At 52.1% G+C, this 20,293-nt stretch overlaps 2 long non-coding RNA genes across 4 annotated transcripts in view; one reads left to right on the plus strand and one right to left on the minus strand.

The window, feature by feature from the left end:
* Positions 1 to 3,116: 3,116 nt before the first annotated feature.
* Positions 3,117 to 6,174, minus strand: LOC144379027 (uncharacterized). The gene is made up of 3 exons (XR_013441029.1): positions 5,883 to 6,174; positions 5,307 to 5,435; positions 3,117 to 4,443 (listed from the first exon to the last, which is right to left on the minus strand). It is a non-coding gene; the product is annotated as an uncharacterized LOC144379027 (long non-coding RNA).
* The window catches only part of LOC144379022 (uncharacterized), a 28,551-nt gene continuing 13,594 nt past the window's right edge, over positions 5,337 to 20,293 (plus strand). The window contains exons 1-3 of one of the 3 annotated variants that reach the window (XR_013441020.1): positions 5,345 to 5,398; positions 18,306 to 18,429; positions 19,206 to 19,286. This is a non-coding gene — a long non-coding RNA (uncharacterized LOC144379022). Of the gene's footprint in view, positions 5,399 to 14,687; positions 18,430 to 19,205; positions 19,287 to 20,293 lie in introns of those variants that run through there. The other 2 variants (XR_013441022.1, XR_013441016.1) reach the window with 2 other exon arrangements.

The following is a 20,293-nucleotide window of genomic DNA, read 5'->3' on the forward strand; positions in this document are numbered from 1 at the left end:
CCTGCACTTCCCGTGCTCACTTGGCTGCAGTTTTCCTTGTGGAAAACACCAGGCACAGTCTGACCTCAGGGCTTTTGCACAAGCTGCTGCCTCTGCCTGGAATATTCTTACCCCAGATAACCTCCTGGTTCCTTCCCTCCTCCTCTTCATGTTTTGGCTCAATTTCCTGACCCACCCCTTGAGTCCAAATGTAATCTCCTCCCATCCTCAGCACCCCAGCTCCTCCCAATGTTCTCGATTCTCCATTCTCTGTAGCACCTCGCCACCTCTCATCATGGACTATCCCTATTTACCTTGTTTACCGTCTGCCCCCACCCCTACTAGACTGTCAGCTCCAGGGGCAGGACTTTGGTCCCTTCGTGTCTCTGCAATGCCGGCAAAGAGCCTGCATCCAGTAGGGCTCTATACTTAGTAACCACCCCCAACACACACACACCCCTGTCCTTCCCCCCACTGAAGGAAACCCCCTTCAAGCTTCCTGATCTGGCCCTTGCTGGGCTATCGCACTGTTCCTCCTCCTTCCCTCTGCCCTGAAGTTCCAGGCCCGCTGACCTATTTGGCAGCAACCCCCCCTTCCCCGGACAATCTTGTGACCTCTGTATCACAGCAGGGAGGCAGGGACATGATGGGTCCCTATGTGTCAGATGGGAAACTGGCACCTGGAGGGCTGGACCACTGGTAGGAGGTTCCTCAACTAGGAAGTGGCTAAGCCAGGACTATTCAAATAATAATAATAATAATACTATTTATACTGCATTGTATTACATTCTATTCTATATTTTGGTTATTGTAGCTACGACAGTAACAAATCATCCTGGTGGAAGATAGTGCTCATCCAGCGCCTCCTGTATTCCTGGCCCCCTTCTAAGCACTCTACAGGGACTGAATTCACTTATCTTCCTGCCAGCCCTAGAAGGCAGCAGCCCTAGAAGGCAGGTGCCGTAATTTCCATCTGGTGGGCGGGGTAATGGAGGCTTGCATGGTCACAGGGCACGCCCGTCTCAGATCAGAGGTCCCCGGCAAACCCGATCTCTTCCTCTTTGGGACCGTGTGGTCATGGTCTTAAAGAAGAGCACAAATCGCAGGGGTGTAGCTAGGAGTGGACGCTCAGTGAACAGCAGCTTGGCCCTTAGGAGAGGGAGACAAGGGGACCCCAGGGTCCTGCCTCCCGGCTTCTTGTGCTGCCTGTCTCTGCCCAGCACCCACGCAAGCCCATGCTGAAGTGGGGGGGTCAGATGGGGTCTCCAGCTGGAGGGGGGCTAACAGGAAGCCCCCTGCCTGGGAGACAATGGCAGAGGAAGGGGCCGGGCCAACCCCCATGCGGATGAGCCCAGCTGCCGGCTCCAGGAGGGCGACACAGCTATTGTGAGGCCAGACAGCTGTCCCTGAGCCAGGAAGCCCCAGGAAGCCAGGGAAGAAAGTGGGAGGTCGCTGGCTGACCCTGACCCCCGACCCAGGGCAGGTCTGACAATGGGCCCTTGGTCTCCTCCTGCAGGCTGGACACCTGGATTTCCCCTGAGGCTGGGGCCCCCAGGGTCCACCTGACGAGGGGCTCCTGGTGCAGAGCCCTGCCTAGCCCCAGCTGGCATCCTCCTAACCCCCACCACCCACACTGCCCTGCCCAGCCTGGGGAGTTAGGAGGCAGCGCTGAGTGGGGCCATATTTATAGCTCCCTGGCGCTGCTGAGCAAACTTCTAAATATAGATGCCGAGCTATTTGGGGCCTCGGCCCTGGGGTGGAGTGGGAGCGGAGGGCACCGCACGTGTGCCTCCCTGGCCTGGGCCCTTGAGATGCTTGGGCCTCTCAGTCTCCGGGCGCTGAGGCTGCAGGGGCTCATGGGGGGGGCAGTTTGTCTGTCTGAGTGGGGGCACACAGAAAGAGCCGCGGTAGAGTTGCCCACAGCCACAGCACAGGGAAACTACCCGAAAGGGGTGCAGGCGCGTTCCAGGCCCAGGAGGACGGCATACGTTTGTGCCTGGTGTCCCCAATGTCCCGTTCCTTCTTTCACCCCAAGACCCACTGGAGTAGGGAAAGTGGACTGAGGTGTCACCACAATGTTCTCAGCTTCTAGGAAATAAAGGCCCCCAGGAAGTTGCAGGGACAGCCCTGAACCCCAAACAAATGCCAGCTCTTAGCAACCCACTTCCCCTTCCCCATCGGTGCTGATCTCACTGGTGGCCCGGGTGGGGGCTGGTGACATGGCTGGGGGTGGGGGTGGGGCTATAAATAGCCGGTTTATAAGCAGCTGCAGAGCCAGCTGGGACAGACGGTGGCCCTGGAGCCCAGAGGGCTTCTCATGGACAGCAGGACCCCAGAGTGTCACTCCCTCCCAGCAGTTGCCAAAATTTGGGGAAGTAAGGGGGACGTGAGAGACAAGTTGCTTAAAACCAGCAACGTCAATGATTCTTTAAAGCAGCACCTTAACTCGATGGCCACTGAGACTTGAATGGAAGCTTAGTGCTTCCTCAGCTACGGGCTCACAGGATTGGAATATCATACGGTCAGTGAAAAAGAACGCCCAGGATGTGCCACCAGATGGGCTGGCTCTTGGCAACACGCTCCTTTCTTAATTTAACAAATGGAGGGGCTCCTGGCTGACTCAGTTGATGGACTGTGCAACTCTTGATCTCGGGGTTGTGGGTTTGAGCCTTGCATTAGGTGTAGAGATTGCTTAAAAATAAAATCTTTTTTTTTTTTTAAGTAGGCTCCACACCCAGCCTGGAGCCCAACACAGGGCCTGAACTCATGACCCTGAGATCAAGACCAGAGCTGAGATCAAGAGTCGGACACTTAACTGACTGAGCCACCCAGACGCCCCTAAAAATAAAACCTTTAAAAAAAAAGAGTGAAGGGGCGCCTGGCTGGCTCAGTTGGTTAAGCCATCTGCCTTCGGCTCAGGTCATGATCCCAGGGTCCTGGGATCGAGCCCCGCATCGGGCTCCCCGCTCAGCAGGAAGCCCGCTCCTCCCTCTCCCACTCCCCCTGCTTATGTTCACTCTCTCTCTGTGTCTGTCTCTGTCAAGTAAATAAATAAAATGTTTTAAAAAATAAAAATAAATAAAAAATTTAAAAAAGAGTGACGTGCAAAAACCTTCATTTATTTGACGGGTGTCATGGTAGAAAATTTTTTTTCTGCTCTCCTGAGGCATAATTGACAAATAAAATTGTGATAGGCTTAAAGCATATGACGTGATGATTTGATTATAGTAGAATCTTGAGGAAAAAAGTACCCAAAGCCCCACACGAAAGCTACCCTCATTCTAAAGCTCACACACAGAGAAAATGAAAAAGATTTCAGCATACAAACATATGTAAGAACACTTTTAGAAAGCCAGTGGGGGAGGGAATAAGAAACAGACCTCTGGGTGCTGGAGGGGGGGAGCAGGGTCCTGTCCCAGCTCACGGTGAGGGGAGGGGCTCATGGGTGTGCCTTATGGAATTAAAAAAAAAATAGTGAATAAAGTAAGTTAAAGTGGGTCACGGATAGACTGATGGTCATTGATTCTGGGAACTGGAGGCCTTGTAAATATTTTTTGGAAATTTTAAAATGTTTGAAGGCTTTAATGAGAAGCACTTAGAGGAAGCGAAGAGAAATGGAAGGCAGTGCCCAGGGGAGGCCCAGCTGGGGACAGGGAGCAGCAAGGCAGGTGGCAGTGGGTCATGTGGGTGGGAACTGGCAGCCACTAACAGGAAGCCCTGCAGCCCCGAGCTGGGAACGCTGGGCGACACTCGGGGGCCCTTTTTGCCTCTTCCTCACGGAGCTCTCAGCCTCTTCCCCATTTTGCAAGGGTTTCTGGGAGTGGGGGGCTGTAGGCAGCCAGTGCCCAGTGAGGATGAGCTCCATCTCCAGGGGCCCTGCCACGGGGGCCCAGGATGTGGGACAGGGAGGGGAAGGAAGAGGGTTCAGGCTGACTGCCCACATCAACTTCTCCCTGTGCCTCAGTGTCCCCATCAGGGCTCCCTACGTCACTGGTCTCTGGGGTCCTGGGCCACGGTGCTGGTACTGATGATCATGACCAGTCCCAGAAAGAGGTGATGTATTTTGGGAGCCAGGTGCTTCAGAAAGAATAAACCCCACCCCCAGCACTCTTTCAGATTGAGGTCTCCCTTCCTCAAACTTGAGAACGGTTTGGCCATTCCTCAAAATGTTAAACAGAGTGACCCTGAGACCTAGCAACTCCACTCTTAGGTAGATGCCCGAAACAGCTGAAGGCAGGGACTCCAACAAATTGGGGGAAACAACCCAAGTGTCCATCAGTGGGTGAATGAATCAACGAAATGTGCCACATCCATGCAATGGAATATTAACCACAGAACAGGAAGGAAATTCTGGTGCACACCACGACATGGACAGAGGAGCTGGTTGTACAACTTGGCGAATGTGCCAAATGCCACTGGATTGTTCACTCTTGGGTGGTTAATTTTATGGCATGTGAGTTTCACCTAAATGTAAAAAAAAAAAAAAATCCTAAGCGGGTCATGGCAGTGTCCCCCACCCCCACCCTGGGCATCTCTCCCGTCACAGCCTCTCCTCTGTGGCTCCTAGGCCACCCCTCAGTTCATCTTGCTCCTGCCCTGAGAGGAAGCAGGCACTACCCTCCTCTTTTTACAGATCTGACGGTCATGTAGTCAGTCAACAAACACGGCTTGACAGGCACTGGGGGTGCAGGTGTGAAGAAGCCAGGCCTAAACCTCTGCCCTGTGGGGCTGACATCCCCACCCCAGAGGAACCCGCGAATGTGATAGATAAGCTTGCCGTGAAAGGTGTTAGGAACGGAAAAGTAGGCAGGTTAACGAAGGAGGGGCTGTTGGGGGTTGACAAACTAAATAGGGCAGTTGGGGAAGGCCTCACTAAGAAGGTGACATTTGAAGAAAGACCTGAAGGAGGTGAGGAAGGAGGTGCCATGAAGCTGTCTGGGGAAGAGCGTCCCCAGCAGAGGGAGCAGCCTGTGCAAAGTCCCTGAGGCTGGAGCATGGCTGGTGTGGAATAGCAAGGAGGCCTGTGTGGCTGAAGCCAAGTGAGTGAGGGGGAGAGAGGAGGGAGAGAAGGCCGGAGACATAACGGAGTGAGACTGTGTGCAGCAAGCAATGAAGTCAGAAGTGATATGCAAACTACTTAATGCCCAGCATGGCATGACCAGCCAGAACAGCACCATCAACCCCCCATGGTTTCTCTTCTGTCCCCTCATCTCTGATGGCCTCTGCTGAGGACCTGAGGGACCTGGACCCTCTACGTGTTGTTTCCATTGTTCACTGTCCACCTCCACCCTGTGCACCTGCTGCCGCCATGGCTGAGTCCCCTGTACCTTTAACAGCACTTGCTCCGTAATGGCTGCATGGGCGGATGCCAAAGTCTGTGTTTATCGCGGCTGCATCTTTGACACCTTCAAACATCTCGGTAAGCTCTTTCCATTTTCATTTATTTTCCTTTTTGTCTTTTTTTTTTTTTTTTTTTGAGAGAGCGAGAGGGAAGGGCAGCGGGAAAGGGAGAGAGAATCTTAGGCAGGTTCCATGCCCAGTGAGGAGCCAACACAGGGCTCGATCTCATGACCCTGAGATCATGACCTGAGCTGAAATCAAGAGTCTGATGCTTAACCGACTGAGCCACCCAGGCATCCCAACTTTTTGTCATTTTCTTCCTTTCTCCCTCCCTCCTTCCCTCCCTCCCCCCTCTCTCTTTCTCTCAACAGAAAGAGCAGTCGCTTTGCTCCACAGCTGAACTAGAGGGTGAGGCCACAGCTCAGTTTCCTGGGAGTGCAGGCATAGCCCTGAGAGTGAGTGACTGCCTAAATTTTGCCCCTGGGTACCTCCCTGTCCCCATCCTAATCTGAGCCCCAAACCTTCCACAGGCAGCAGCATTAACCGGATTTAATATCACTCACCTCCGCCCCTACCAATGCAAGTCTTTTTTTTTTCTGCTGCTTTCCACTTCTGGAGATGGCTCAGGTCTCCTTCTGTGGTAGTGACATAACGGTTCCTTCCAAAATAAACTCCTTTAAGAATTAGAAAAGGAAAAGCAAGTTGATTGAAGGAACGATCTGCGGTCCATGGAGAGAGGAATGGATGGACGATGTTTGTGAGCCAACAGTCAACTCCTTGGCGCAGGAGGTGAGGACGGGGTGGCTCGCCTGGGTTCTGTGTGCAGGTGGGAAGCCACCTTGGCCCAAAGCGTCCTCTGTGGTACGACTGGGAACCAGGAAGTGAGGGCCCCTCTGGACAGAGCATCATTTTCTTTTGAGTGGCCCGAGGAGGGACTTTTCTTTTTTTTTTTTTTTTAAGATTTTGTTTATTTATTTGACAGAGAGAGAGACACAGTGAGAGAAGGAACACAAGCAGGGGAAGTGGGAGAGGGAGAAGGAGGCTTCCCGCCGAGCAGGGAGCCCGATGTGGGGCTCGATCCCAGGACCCCGGGATCATGACCTGAGCCGAAGGCAGACGCTTAACGACTGAGCCACCCAGACGCCCCCGAGGAGGGAATTTTCTGAGAACATTTCACATCAGCACCCCATATCAGGGGGCAAGGGTGTCACTGGGGTTTTCCCTGGCCCCTGGTGTGGGTCTTGGTGCCGAGTGATGAAGTTCAGTAGCGCCTGCCTCTCACCTCCAGCTTCTGCTCGGCTCAAGGAGTCAGCCCTGGGGACCCTCCCTGCAGGTTGCTCGGTTGCCTACGAGGCCAGGCAGCCCTGACATTGGCAAGGAGACTGCCACCCACATCCTGAAGTTTCTGTGAAACAGAGTTGTTAAAATCCCCAGGTAAATGGCCAATAAGCCCAGCAAAAGAGGTCAACATCACTAATCAACAGGGAAATGTAAATCGGAACCACAGCAAGATACTAGCTGTAATATCTCAAATGGCTACTATTAAAAAAAAACAATAACAAGTGTTGGCCAGGATGTGGAGACATTGGTGCCCTTGTGCACTGTTACTGGGCATGTGAAATGGTGCAGCTGCTACAGCAAACAGTCTGGTTAAAAAGTTAAATTTTCAGCATATGATCCAGCAATTCCTCTTCTGGGTAGATATACTCAAAAGACTTGAAAAGAAGGTTTCAGAGAGATATTTGTACACACAAGTTCATAGCAGCATTATTCACAATAGCCAAAAAGTAGAAGCAACTCAAGTTTCTATCAGTGGACAAATGAATAAACAGAATGTGGTAGATTCACACAATGGAATATTATTCAGTCTTAAAAAGGAAGGAAACTCGGGGCGCCTGGGTGGCCCAGTTGGATAAGCGACTGCCTTCGGCTCAGGTCATGATCCTGGAGTCCCGGGATCGAGTCCCACATCGGGCTCCCTGCTCAGCTGGGGGGTCTGCTTCTCCTTCTGACCCTCTTCCCTCTCGTGCTCTCTGTCTCTCATTCTCTCTCTCTCAAATAAATAAATAAAATCTTAAAAAAAAAAAAAAGGAAGGAAACTCTGACACATGGTGATATGGATGAACCTCAAGGACATTATGCTGAATGCAAAAAGCTGGTCACAGAAAGACAAGCACTACCTGATTTCACGTATATGAAGTAATGGAATTAGTCACATTCGAAGAAACAGAAAGTACATGGCTGCCAGGGGCCCAGGGAGAGGCGCGAAAGGGCACTTGCTGTTTAGTAGGTAGCGAGTTTCAGTTTTGCAAAATAAAATCTTTAAAAAAACAAAAAAACAAAACGAAACAAAAACAAGCACCATATGAGTCTATTTATATGAGGTCTCTAGAGTGGTCAAATCCATAGAGACAGAAGGTGGAATGGTGGGGAGTCTGTGTTTCATGGGGACAGAGGTTCAGTTTGGGAAGATGAACCAGTCCTGGAGATGGATGAGGGGGTTGGCTGCATGCCAGTGTGATTATGCTTAATGTCCCGGAACTGGACAGTTAAAAATGGTTGCGATGGGGCGCCTGGGTGGCTCAGTCGTTAAGGGTCTGCCTTCCGCTCAGGTCATGATCCTGGGGTCCTGGGATGGAGCCCCGCATCAGGCTCCCTGCTCAGCGGGAGGCCTGCTTCTCCCTCTCCCACTCCCCCTGCTTGTGTTCCCTCTCTCGTTGTCTCTCTCTGTGTCAAATAAATAAATAAAATCTTAAAAAAAAAAAAAATGGGATGGCGAATTTTGGGTTATGGGTATTTCACCACATTTAAAAAATGTGGTAAGGGCGCCTGGGTGGCTCAGTTGGTTAAGCAACTGCCTTCGCTCAGGTCATGATCCTGGAGTCCCGGGATCGAGTCCCACATCGGGCTCCCTGCTCAGCTGGGGGGTCTGCTTCTCCTTCTGACCCTCTTCCCTCTCGTGCTCTCTGTCTCTCATTCTCTCTCTCTCTCTCAAATAAATAAATAAAATCTTTAAAAAAAAAAAAATGTGTTAAAAAAGTAATGGGGCACCTGGATGGCCCAATCGGGTAAGCACCTGACTCTTGATTTCTGCTCAGGTCACGATCTCAGGGTGGTTGCATCCAGCCCCGCGCTGGGCTCCACGCTAGGTGTGGAGTCTGCTTGACGATTCTCTCTCCCTGTCCCTCTGTTCCTCCCCCGCTTGTGCTCGTTCTTTCTCAAATAAATAAATAAAATCTTTTTAAAAGTAAGAACAAATAAAGTCCAGGGGGAGATGTTAAAAAGGGGCGGCGGCTGGATCCACCAGCCCCACGGGCCTGCCAGGTGTCAAGAATCTGGTACCCGCCCTCCAGGGCGTCGGTACCAATCAGACCTTGACGCCTTGTATGTCTCCACCCCTACCTGCCCCACCAGCCCCAAACACCCAGCTGCCCCCTCGGCCTCAACCCAGGTGCTACCCGGTCCTTCCAGGCGCAAGGGCGGAACTCACTGCCCTACCCACTTGTGTGGCCATGTGACTTGCTTTGGCCAATGAAATGTGAGCAGCCGTGACATGCGTCACTTCCGGGCGGAAGCTTTAAGAGCTGGTGCGGCCACCCTGTTTTCTTTTCGTTCAGCTATAGCGACCTGCGATGTCGCAGGCGGTGGCCGAGTGAGAAATGAGATCTCTGATGTGTTAAGCCCCTAAGATACGGGGCTCACTTGTTACCACGGTGGAACTGAGCCCGCCTGCCTCTGATGGGGCAGCTGGCGTCCGAGTCCCCTCGGTGTGCTGATGAGCTCCTCCTGTGAACCCCAGGGCTGGACCTAGGGTAAGAAGTGAAGCACTCCCCTCGGAAAGCAAAATTTAAGGGGGTGCCAAAGAACTCAATAGTCAAGGCAAATACTGTTCTAATGCAGTGTTTGAAATCATCAAAATTAATGCAAAATATCCATGATAAATAAAATAGAAACATTCTAAATGAAGATGGGGTCAGTCACAGTGATGGGCGGAGACATACTGGTGCCTGAGGCAAAGGGAAAAAAAAATCTACGTGCGCCTCACTCGTCTTGCTCTAGCCTCAGCCTGGTAAACACCCATGATGTTTTGCCTGGGGGCCTTCTAGGGCCCATGTGGATGCAGGTGGAAATTGGGAGGGAATTGACATCCCTGAGAATAAGTCTCCATGGCTTTCGATGGGTCAGCACCTGGGCACCTCGCTCCTCATGTGGGATAATGAAAGTGCATGTCCTACACAGTCTCTCAGAGGTCCCCGGGGGGCTGAGCCCCAGGTGCCTGCAGTAGTAATGCACTTATTCAAACTCTGTATTTGCTGCCTGCCCCACCCTATCTTGCTTCTCAGCTTGCCCACCCATGCTTTCTAGGATCCCCTTCTTATAAAGTAGCTGCACTCAAATCCTTGTCTCAGGCTCTGCAACCAGGGGAAGCCAACCCAAGGCTATTACATTGATTACAATTTTTTTCAACATGGCAAACACTATAGCTCCTGATTTTCCTCCCGACCTCTGGCCAAACCTGGCGTGTTAGTGATCTATTGCTGTGTAACAAATTACTCCAAACGTAGGGTCCTAAAATAACAGCAAACTCTTTCTGTGGGTCAGGAATTGGGTCTTGCTTCTCTGGGTCCTCTGCTTCAGGGTCCCTCATAGGCTGGGTCTGTAGTGTCATCTAAAGGCTTGGTGAGGGAAGGATCCACTCCCAAGCTCACTCATGTGTTGTTGGCAGGATTCAGTTCCTCACTGGCTGTTGAGGAGTTGGCTCTAAACTCACCACGAGGGGGGTGCATGGGTGGCTCAGTCGGGCTGGGGTCATGATCCTGGAGTCCCATGGATGGAGCCCCATGTCAGACTTCCTGCTCAGTGGGGAGTCTGCTTCTCCCTCTCCCTCTGCTCCTCCCCCTGCTCACACTCACATGCTCTTTCTGGGTCTCTCTCTCAAATAAATAAATAAAATCTTTTAAAAAAATAAAACAAGCTCACTACCTGGTCCTCTCCATAGGGCAGCTTACAACATGACAGTTGCCTTCATTGGAGCAAGCAAGAGAGTGAGAGAGACACACAGACAGGCAGACAGTGAGAGCAAGAAGGAAGCCTTAATCTTTAGTAACCTAATCTTGGAAGTGACATCCTATCACCTTTGTCCCATTCTATTGTTAGAAGTGAATCAGTCACAAGGTCCTGCTCACACTCAAGGGGAGGGGATTACACAGGGTGCCTATAGCAGGAGGCAGGGATCATGGGGGTCATCTTGGAGGTTGTCCCTTAGTGTATGGCTTGACCACCAGCTGAGTTGTTCAGGCCCCAAATGGGGGTGCCTCCCTCAGCTCCTCTCTTTCTGTCATCCTGTCCACAAGGGCCTCTACCCTGGTTCCAGATGGCCCCTCTTGTCTTACCTCCTTCCCTCATCCTCGACTGGCCATGTTGGTCTTCCTCCTCTTCTTAAAAGCTTAGTCCCACCACAGGGTCCTTGCACCTCTTGTTCTCTCTGCCTGGAATTCTCTGCCCTCAGACATTGGCATGGCTTCTTCTTCAGGTTCTCTCACCAGACTGCCATCCAGCCATCAGCTAGGGCTGTGGTCTCATTTGAAGGCTTAATCAGGTAAGGACCCAGTTCCTTCTGGCTTTAGTCTCAACATGAAATCCTTAAAGATGTATTCCTGGTCCACGATAACATTTAACCCTGCTCAGTAAAGAGTTAACTCTGCAGGTTTGGGGTGCTCGAATCCTGCACATTCTGTCTGCAGGACTGACCCTTACCCTGCTCTTGGGAGGCCATCTTTAAGCTCCTGGAGTGTCCTGCCTGATAGGAGTGTCTGTGTAAGACCTTAGCCATGCCAGATAGTCTATGTCCACAATATGATTTATGGTGAAGGCCTTGAGTCACCACTCAGTATCAGCTTGACCTCTAGAGGAAGGGAGCCTGAGGTCAGCCTGCCTATGTCACCAATTCCCAGAAAGCCCCGGGGCACCAAGATGAGTTTCCCTGGTTAGCAATACTCTGTGTCACACGTTGCTGCTGGGAGAATCAAAGGCTGTCTGCATGACTCCACGGGGAGGGGACACCTGGAAGCTCGTGCCTGGTCTTTCCTCGATCCTGCCCCATGCACCTTGGTCCTCGGCTGGTTTTATTTTATTTTATTTTTTAAAGATTTTATTTATTTATTTGACAGAGCACAAGCTGGGGGAGCAGCAGAGGGAGAGGCAGAAGCAGGCTCTCCACTGAGCAGGGAGTCCAATGCAGGGCTCGATTCTGGGACCTCGGGATCATCACCTGAGTCGAAGGCAGATGCTTAACTGACTGAACCACCCAGGCGCCCCTATTTTACTTTATTTTTTAAAAGATTTTATTTATTTATTTAGAGTGGGGGAAGGGCAGAGGGAGAGAGAGAATCTTAACTAGACTCCACACCCAACATGGAACCTGACACAGGGCTCGATCCTATGACCCTGAGATCATGACCTGAGCCGAAATCAAGAGTCAGATGCTTAACCCACTGAGCCACCCAGGCACCCGCCCCCCTTTGCTGATTTTAACTGTATCCTTTCCCTGTAACAAATTGTGACCGTAAGTATCACAGCTTTTCTGATTTCTGTGAATCCTAGGAAATCATTCACCCTAAGGGTGGTCCTGGGGACCCCTGGATCAAGTCCCCAAGCCCCCAGCCATCCTCTTTGGATCTTTGTCACCCTTGTCACTGAATGGTATGTCCTTGCTCATTTACTATTTCCTGTCTCTGTCCTCTGGATCGAGGACTGTAGAAGGCCAGGACCTCATCTGTCACTTTCATGAGAGGCGGAAGAGTAGAGTGGTCGGGGGTCTGGTCCTGGCTCTGCCACTTTCTGGCAGTGTGCCCCAGGGCAACCAATATCCCCTCTCTGTGCTCCAGTCTCGCCGGCTGTAAAATGGGAGCAGGAGCACTCACTCTTCCTTGGGAGGTGGGGGGCAGGATTTATCAGTGCCTGCAAAGGTCTTGGTAAGTATTAGCTTCTAAGCATTGGCCACTCTACCTCCCCAGTAGCTAGAGCAAGGTCTGGCTGGTCAGTGCTCATAAGGAGCCAGTGAATTAGGGGGACCCTTCTGAAGCCTTTCACACAGGGAGGCGGGAGGGGACCAGAGACAGCCCAGATGCTGGGGAGGAGGAGGAGGAACACAGAAGCCAGAGGATGGGAGCGGTGCCAGGGAGGGTCAGACGCCCACCCTATGGCTCTCTGGCCACACACAGGCCCTGCCAGGGGGCTGCCTGGGGAGCCGGGCCTGCTGTGGCCACCAGGGAGGAGGCTCATGGGAGTGGCAGGCTGGGTAGAGAGGGAGAGGGTGGGGAAAACCAAATCCCACGGTCATGGCTCCTAGGAGGAAATGTGTGGGAGGTCTGGGGGGGGTGGCGGTCAAGGCGGCTGGAGCTGGGGCTGTGGGCAGGCGCCGGCCAGGCCCCAAAGAAAGTCTGTGCTGGGCGGCTGCCGGTCTGGCCTGGCCTGGGAGGAGGTGTCTTTGCTGCCGGACACGCTGGAGATGCTGCCAGATGCAGCCCTGGCCCCCAGGAGGAATGTGCCCCCCTCCCCACCCCCTGCCTCTAGACTCTTCCACATAAGGCTTTCAGGGGTGCTCAGGCCACATGAGTTCAGGACAAAGGAATCAGAAGCACATGGACTGGATTCCCCAGGGAGGAGAAGTTCTGGAAACGAAGACTAAAAGGAAGAGAACAGCCAGAGGGGTACTGGGATCAGACTTGGGAGGCAGCGGGAGGAGGTGCCTGGCTCGGAGCAGCCTCCACACCATGTGGTACCCACACCCCCTGAGCTCTCAAATTAGGGCCATGCCTCGGGTGCCATGAGGGCCTCATATGTGGCCGGGACACCTCCCTCTGCCTCTCTGAGCCTCCGCTTCTTTCCTTAGTGGCCCAGATGCTCAGCTCAATATGCTTGGAGTAATCCACGTCTCTCTCTGTCTCTGTCTCTGTCTGTCCTGCACCAGCAAACCCTGAGGGCTCTACTTTCAAAATCCAGCCAGAATCCACCTGCTTTTCGCTGCCTCGAGGGCCCCAGCCTGGATCAGCCCCATCATATCCCACTTGGATCAGTGCAGTCACCTCTGTTCTGGTCTTCTGGCTTCCTCACACCCCCCTCCCCACAGCTGTCCCCCTAACAGTGACCAGAGGGTGCCCTTGAACACCTGAGTCAGATCCTATCCCTTCTTGACTCAGGGAACCCTCCACGGCTCCCATCTCTCTCAGAGCAAAAACCAAAGTCCGCCCCATGACCCACAAGGCTCTGTGTGCTCTCCCCATCCCCTCCCCGCCCTCCCCTCCTCCCTCTCTTCTCCTCCCTCTCTTCTCCTCACTATTCCCTCTAGCCCACTGGCTTCCTCACTCTTCCTGGCATGCTCCCACCCCAGGGGAGCACTTACAGCTCCCCCTGCTTGCTGCCCTCCGCCCCTAGACCCCTACATGGCTCTCTCCTCACTTCCTTCAGGTCTTTACTCAGACATCACCTCCTCGGAAAGCCTTCCCTGACCCCCAACTTAAAACTGCACTGTCTCCATGCCTACTTTATTTTTCATAGCACACCAGCACCTGACACTGTAGATTTTACTTCTTGAGCTGGCTTCCTGTCTGTCTCCCCAGGAGAATGCCAGCTCTGTGAGGGTGGGGCTTGTTGTCCGTTTTGTTCCCTACCCGAGTGTCCCCCGTGTGCAGAACAGGGCCTATCACCGAAGCCACCTGTTGGTTTAATCAACCGAAAGGTGACAATCCCATCTGCAGATGGTTGGAGCAACTTTGAAATCACTTTATCAAGGTGCAATTTACTTAGCATGTAATTTGCCCACTGTATGTACGTAGATAAATGATTTCTAGTAAATTTGTTGCATTGTGCATCCATTACCACAATCCAGCGTCTGAGAACACTTCTATAACCCCAAAGTTCCCTGTCCCCATTGCAGTCCCTCTCCCTGTTCCTCCCCTGCCCCAGGCAACCACTCATCTGCTTTGTCTCCCTATAGCTTTGCCTCTTCTAGAAATTTCACATTAATGGAATCATACAATTTGTAGTATTTTGTGTCTGACTTTTTAAATGCAGTATTTTTTTTTTTAAAGATTTTATTTATTTATTTATTTGACAGAGAGAGACAAAGCGAGAGAAGGAACACAAGCAGGGGGAGTAGGAGAGGGAGAAGCAGGCTTCCTGCTGAGCAGGGAGCCCGATGTGGGGCTCGATCCCAGGACCCTGGGATCATGACCTGAGCCGAAGGCAGATGCTTAACAGCTGAGCCACCCAGGCACCCCAATGCAGTATGGTGTTTTAAAAGATTTTATTTATTTATTTGAGAGAGAGCGAGAGACCACGAGCTGGGGTGGGGGGAGGGACAGTGGGAGAGGGAGAAGCAGACTCCCCGCTGAGCAGGGAGCCTGACTCTATGGATGGACCCTGTTTTGTTTATCCATTCACCTGTTGATGGACATTTGAGTTGTCGCCACCTTTTAGCTATTGTGAATAATTCTGCTGTGAACACTTGTGTACACATATGCTCTCATTTCTGGATTATATGGTCGATGTACATTTAACTTTTTAAGAAACTGTCAGATTGTTTCCCAAAGCGATCCCCACCGGGAGTGGTTGGTTGGTTCATCCTCCACATCCTCCCCACCGCCAGGTATCAGCCTTTCTTATTTTAGCTGTTCCAAAATGTGTGTGCAGTGTATCTCATTGTGGTGTTACTCTGCATTTCTTTTACCGCCTGGTGATGTCGAGGATCTTTTCCTATCCTTATCTGCTATCCAGAGATCCTCTTCGCTGAAGTAACTGTTCAAATCCTTTGCCCATTTTCAAATTGGGACTCTGGTTTTTCTTGAGTTTTTAGAAAATTATTTTTCAACTGCTTGTTGCTGGTACAGAGAAATAGAATTCATCTTTGTAGATTGACCTTGTATCCAGGAACCATGCTAAATTCACTTAATCCCATTCATTCATCAGTAGATTTTATTATATCCCTCAATTACCTAATTTCTTCACTCACAAATGGTGACGGTTTTATTTATTACATTTTGATCCTTACGTGTTCTCTTGTCTTTTCTTTCTTTGTTGCCCTGGCTGGAAGCCTCTAGTGCAGTGTTGAAAAGAAGCGGTGATAACAGCTATCCTTTTCTTGTCTTGATCTCTGGGGGGAAATCTTCCACTATTTTCACAACTAAGTTTCATATTTGCTGTGGGTCTTTCTTTTCTTTTCTCTTCTTTTTCTTTTCTTTTTTCTTTCTTTCTTCCTCTCTCTCTGTCTTTCTCTCTCTCTCTCCTTCTTTCCTTCCTTCTTTCTTTTTTTGTAGGTAACATATTAGAGTGTAGAAGTTCCCTTCTGGTTCTATTTGGTTAGAGTTTTAAACATGAACGAGTGCTGAATCTTAGTATTGGGTTTGAGAATCCTTTATATACTCTGGATACAAGCCCCTCATCAGATGTACAATCTGCACATATTTCCCCCTTAGGCTGTGGTTTGTCTTTTCATTCTCCTTATGTCTTCTGAAGGGGACACATTTGCATTTTGATGAAGTCCAATTTACCAACGTTCTTTTTCATGGGCTGTGCTTTTGGTGACATACCTAAGGAATTTTTGCCTAAGCCAAGGTTGCAAAGATTTCTTCATCTGCTTTATTGTTTTCGGTTTTACATTTAGCTCTACAGTCTATTTAGAGTTACTTTTTGTGTAGGACGTGAAGCAGAGCCTAAGTTGTTGGTCTTGTTTTTCCTCTTGCAAGTGTCTATCCTATTCTCAAAGCGGGGCTATTTGTGTTTCTCACGGAGTTAACAGTTGGCTCCTGCTCGCCTGCCTGGACCTCTCCCATCGGGGCCTGGCAGGGTTAGAAGAGAAAGCCACAGGAGCCTGCCCAAACAGGATGTTGCCCAACCCTCTCAGGGCTCAAATCCAACCTCTAGGGCCCTTATCGGCGCTTCCATCGGCCGTCCTGGGCAGTTCTGACGGAGCCCGACCACAGGGCCTGCCCCTCCACCCTTGTCCTTCCCAGGGGCTTGGGGCTTATCCAGGAGCCTTGATACCCAAACAGAGCAAGATGTCAGCAGGGCCAGCAGACCCCTGGGACTTTTTGGAGGGGGCAGCTCCTGTCTCCTCGGCATTCCCCTCCCGGTGTCGGCCTCTCAGTGACCCAGTTTCCCTCCTCCCCAAAACCTCAGGTTAGGTTGTGGCTTCCTGTGTCCCCAGCCACACCTGTACCCACCAACCTGGAGAGGGCAAAAAGCAAACATTCCTAGCAACCCCGCCCAAGCGCATCCTGGATCGGGGTGGGGCTGGGGGCTCCCTAGCTCGTAGGGAGGGGAGCCCAGGAGTGGTCTGTCCTCCCAGCCCCTTACCTCACCTGTGCCTCTCCCCATGGGCCCTGGTTAAGGGCAACAAACCAAACCTAGGGAGACGTGGGGAGGGGACGGCAGCAGGCAGAACTTCGGAGGCCATGGGGGATAGAGACCCAGCCTTTGGTGAAAGACGAGCTCACAGAGAGGCAAAATCCAGTCATTTTTACACATAAAATCTCTCTCTGTATGTATGAGGGCTACTCTGTTGGTCTGACCATCCATTCTTCCTATGAGCACCAGAGTCAGGTCAGGTCCTGTCCCTCCTCTGCTCAGGACGCTCCGTGGCTCCCACCTTAGGGTAAAATCCAAAGTCCTCCCAAGGCCCTCAGGGCCCTGCATGATGTGCCCTGTCGCCCCTCTGTCACCTCCCATCATCTGCCTCCACCCTCCCTCCAGCCACACAGACCTCCTTGCTGTCCCCCAAACATACCGGGCATGCTCCTACCTCGGGGTCTTTGCATGGGCTATTCCCTCAGCCTGGAACACCCTTTCCCAGATATTTTCACTCCTTCTGTCTCAAGTCTCTGCTAAGATACCACTTCCTATTTAAAGTCTCGGCTCCCAGGGCGCCTGGGTGGCTCAGTCGGTTAAGCGCCTGCCTTCGGCTGGGGTCATGATCCCAGGGTCCTGGGATCGAGATCCATGTCAGGCTCTCTGCTCAGCGGGAGCCTGCTTCTCCCTCTCCCCTGTCACTCCCCCTGCTTGTGCTCCCTCTTCCTGTCAAATAAATAAAATCTTAAAATAAATAAAGTCTCAGCTCAGCTCCCTTCCTTTTTTCTGCTTGAGGTTTGGGAAACCTCAAGCACACATCGCCTTCTGGTAACACTGCCATTCACTGTTTGCCTGGGCCCCGCGAGGGCAGGGGTTTTCTGCTTTGTTCACTGCGGTACCCCAGCACCCAGGCCAGCGCCAGGAACACAGTAGGCGATCAGCAAACACTTGTGGAATGGATGGTGTCCTCTTCTGCCCTTTGCCCACTTGAGTCTGATGGGGCTGAACCATCACGAGGAGCGATCACATGACCCAGGCCTGGCCAATGAGCACATTCCATCCTTTCTGGCCACAGTGATTGGTTTCTGAATGACATGTGACCCCAGTCTGTCCAATGAGAGGCAGCCACTGGGTTTTTGCTAGCACTGTTGGAAAAGCGGCTTTCTCATTTTTTTCTGGAGTTTCTTGGCTGTTAAAAGATAAACCAGAGGTTGCTGAGGCCATTTTAGCCCCATGGGAAATCACTGCCTGAGCGTAAAGCTCTCCAGAGGAAAGCTTAGTTGAGAGGGGGAGGTTACTTTGTTTGAGAGCCTGGATTCAGCTATTCCTGAAGCCAACATTCTTTAGATTTTTTTCTTAAGCGAGTCTGGATTTGGATTTTTACTGGAGACTGAAATAGTCTTGACCAATCCATCCATCTTTCCTTCCTTCCTTCTTCTCTTTTTTTCATCCCTTTCCCTCTCTCACCCTCCTTCCCTCTCTCCTCTTCCTCCCTCCCTCCCTGTCTTCCTCCCTCATCCCTCCTTTCCTCCCTTTTTTTCCTTCTGTCTCTAATTTAATCCTTATCCCCACCCTGGCCTGGACTCCACCTCCACAACACAGCTGAGTCAAAACTAACTTTTCACCTTTCCTCCAAACAGCCCTTCTGCACCACTCCCTCCCCTTGCCCTCCCAGGCTAGCCCTCTCCCATCCTGTGTGCATGGGACTCTGCCAAGTGGGGCTGTGAATCCTGGCTCCCCCCACCAGAAGGCTGTGTGCCCTTGGTAAGTGACTTCACCTCTGTGAAACGGGTATGACAGCCTGACCACTGTTCCCAGGTCTGCCTTCTCGCTAACCTCTTCTGACTGCCTGGTCACGGGGGCCTCACCTGCCTGCCCTGCTCCAGCTCACAGGTCCTTCACTTTGCTCAAAATCCCCTGAGTCTGTCCCGTGACCCGCAGAGAGTCCCAGTGCATCCTGGCCTCTGGGGCCACCAGTCAGCGGCCAGGACTCTGAGGGGACTATAGATATCATGCCCATTTTACAGATGAGGAAACTGAGCCCCAGGACACCCAGCCAGGATATAAACAAGGCAATTTTTCAGAGGGATAAAAGCATGATAGGTTGGAGAATTTCCAGGAAAGGGAGTGGCTCCTAGGGAAGCAGAATAGTCAGGGAAGGCTCCCTGGAGGAGATGACTGTTTAGGACCAGAGCTTCCCAGACATAGCCTCATCAGGAGGAAAGTCAGCCAGGCATGGGGAAATGCAAGGGCAAAGGGCCCTTGAGGTGGGAACCACCTGAGGTGGGAACCAGTTTGGTACGTTTAGGCTCCAGCTCAGGGATCAAGAGGAAAGCAGGCTCTAATATTCACATTGCTAAAAGGCCTGGTAGAGGGCACTGGGAGGAACAGGGTGGCTGGTGGGGCTGGGTGAACTCCCTCTGAGGGCTGTCACCTCAGTACCCACCAGGGTTTTCTCCAGGAGGGCAGCCATTTTTGATGTGCTTAATTCTGTTCACTCTTGGTGCTTCGTTCACTGTGCCTTTGCCCCCATTTAACAGATGAGAAAACCAAGGCTCCAAACAAGCCCCCCCAGGCCTGGACCCATAACTCTAGCCTCTCAAGGATTTGCAGCTCCCCAGGTAGGACAGAATCTTAGAAGCCCTGGAGGCTCACAGGGGTCCCTTGGGGCGTTAAGACCAGCCTTCGGCCTCCTCCTCTAGGAAGTCTTCCCAGCTTTTTCTGACTCCAGGCCTTCCCCTTCTCTGAATTCAGCTCTTGCCTGTGTCAGGCCCAGCAAGTGGGTTCTCTGAGGGCAGACGAGTGGTTTTGGGTTTTCCCAACTCTGCCCAGCTCACCACATACCTCCATACAGGGAAACTGAGAAGATCCAAAGTTGGGGTTGGAGACAGGAGTGGTGGAGGGGGTGGGGGCCTGGCAGCTTCTGGGAGGGGAAATATTTTGGTTCTCAGAGGGCTCGAGAATTGCCTGATTCCCAACCGATTAGGGGTAATTAACCCTTCGAAAGGCAGTAATTAAGTCTGTGCCTCTGAAACCATAATTAGAAGCTTCAGGAGGCTCCGCCCCCTCCCCCAAGAGCCAGGCAGCCCCCACAGCTGAAGCTAGCCGGGACTGGAGGACTGGGGATGGAATCTGTTCCCCTTATGGGGCTGAGTGAGACCCATAGCTTCCCTCATGGCACCCAAGGCAGGGACCTGGAGAATAGCATTCATGGAACCTGAGCTTTTCCCTGTGCAGTCCTTTTTGGGGTTGTCAGGCAACGCGGGGAGACTTTGTCCTTGGAGGGCATGAAGGAAGGGAGATTGGGCTCAGCTGGGGTCTGGGGTGTGGGGCTGAGAACTTGACTCTCTGGCTGAGGGAAGCTGAGACAGAGACTCCAGCTTCAAAAGGGGTTGAGGATGCCAGGGACACAGGCTGGCTACAGGGAGGATGGAGGAGTCCTGGGGGCTCAGAGAGGACAGAGGAGGCCCTCTTGTGGGGGTGCTCACCTCAGTCGAGAGGCATTGGCCTCAGGAGCCAGGCTGGCTCTGTGGTTCCTGGGTCTCCCATTGAGGCAGCTGGGGGACGAGGTGGGAGCTTTGCCAAAAGAGCCGACCCCCAGCCTCAGTGCCCATGAAGTGCCTGGCAT

Source organism: Halichoerus grypus, chromosome 1 (genome assembly GCF_964656455.1).
Source record: "Halichoerus grypus chromosome 1, mHalGry1.hap1.1, whole genome shotgun sequence".
In the NCBI taxonomy this organism is placed as follows: Eukaryota; Metazoa; Chordata; class Mammalia; order Carnivora; family Phocidae; genus Halichoerus; species Halichoerus grypus.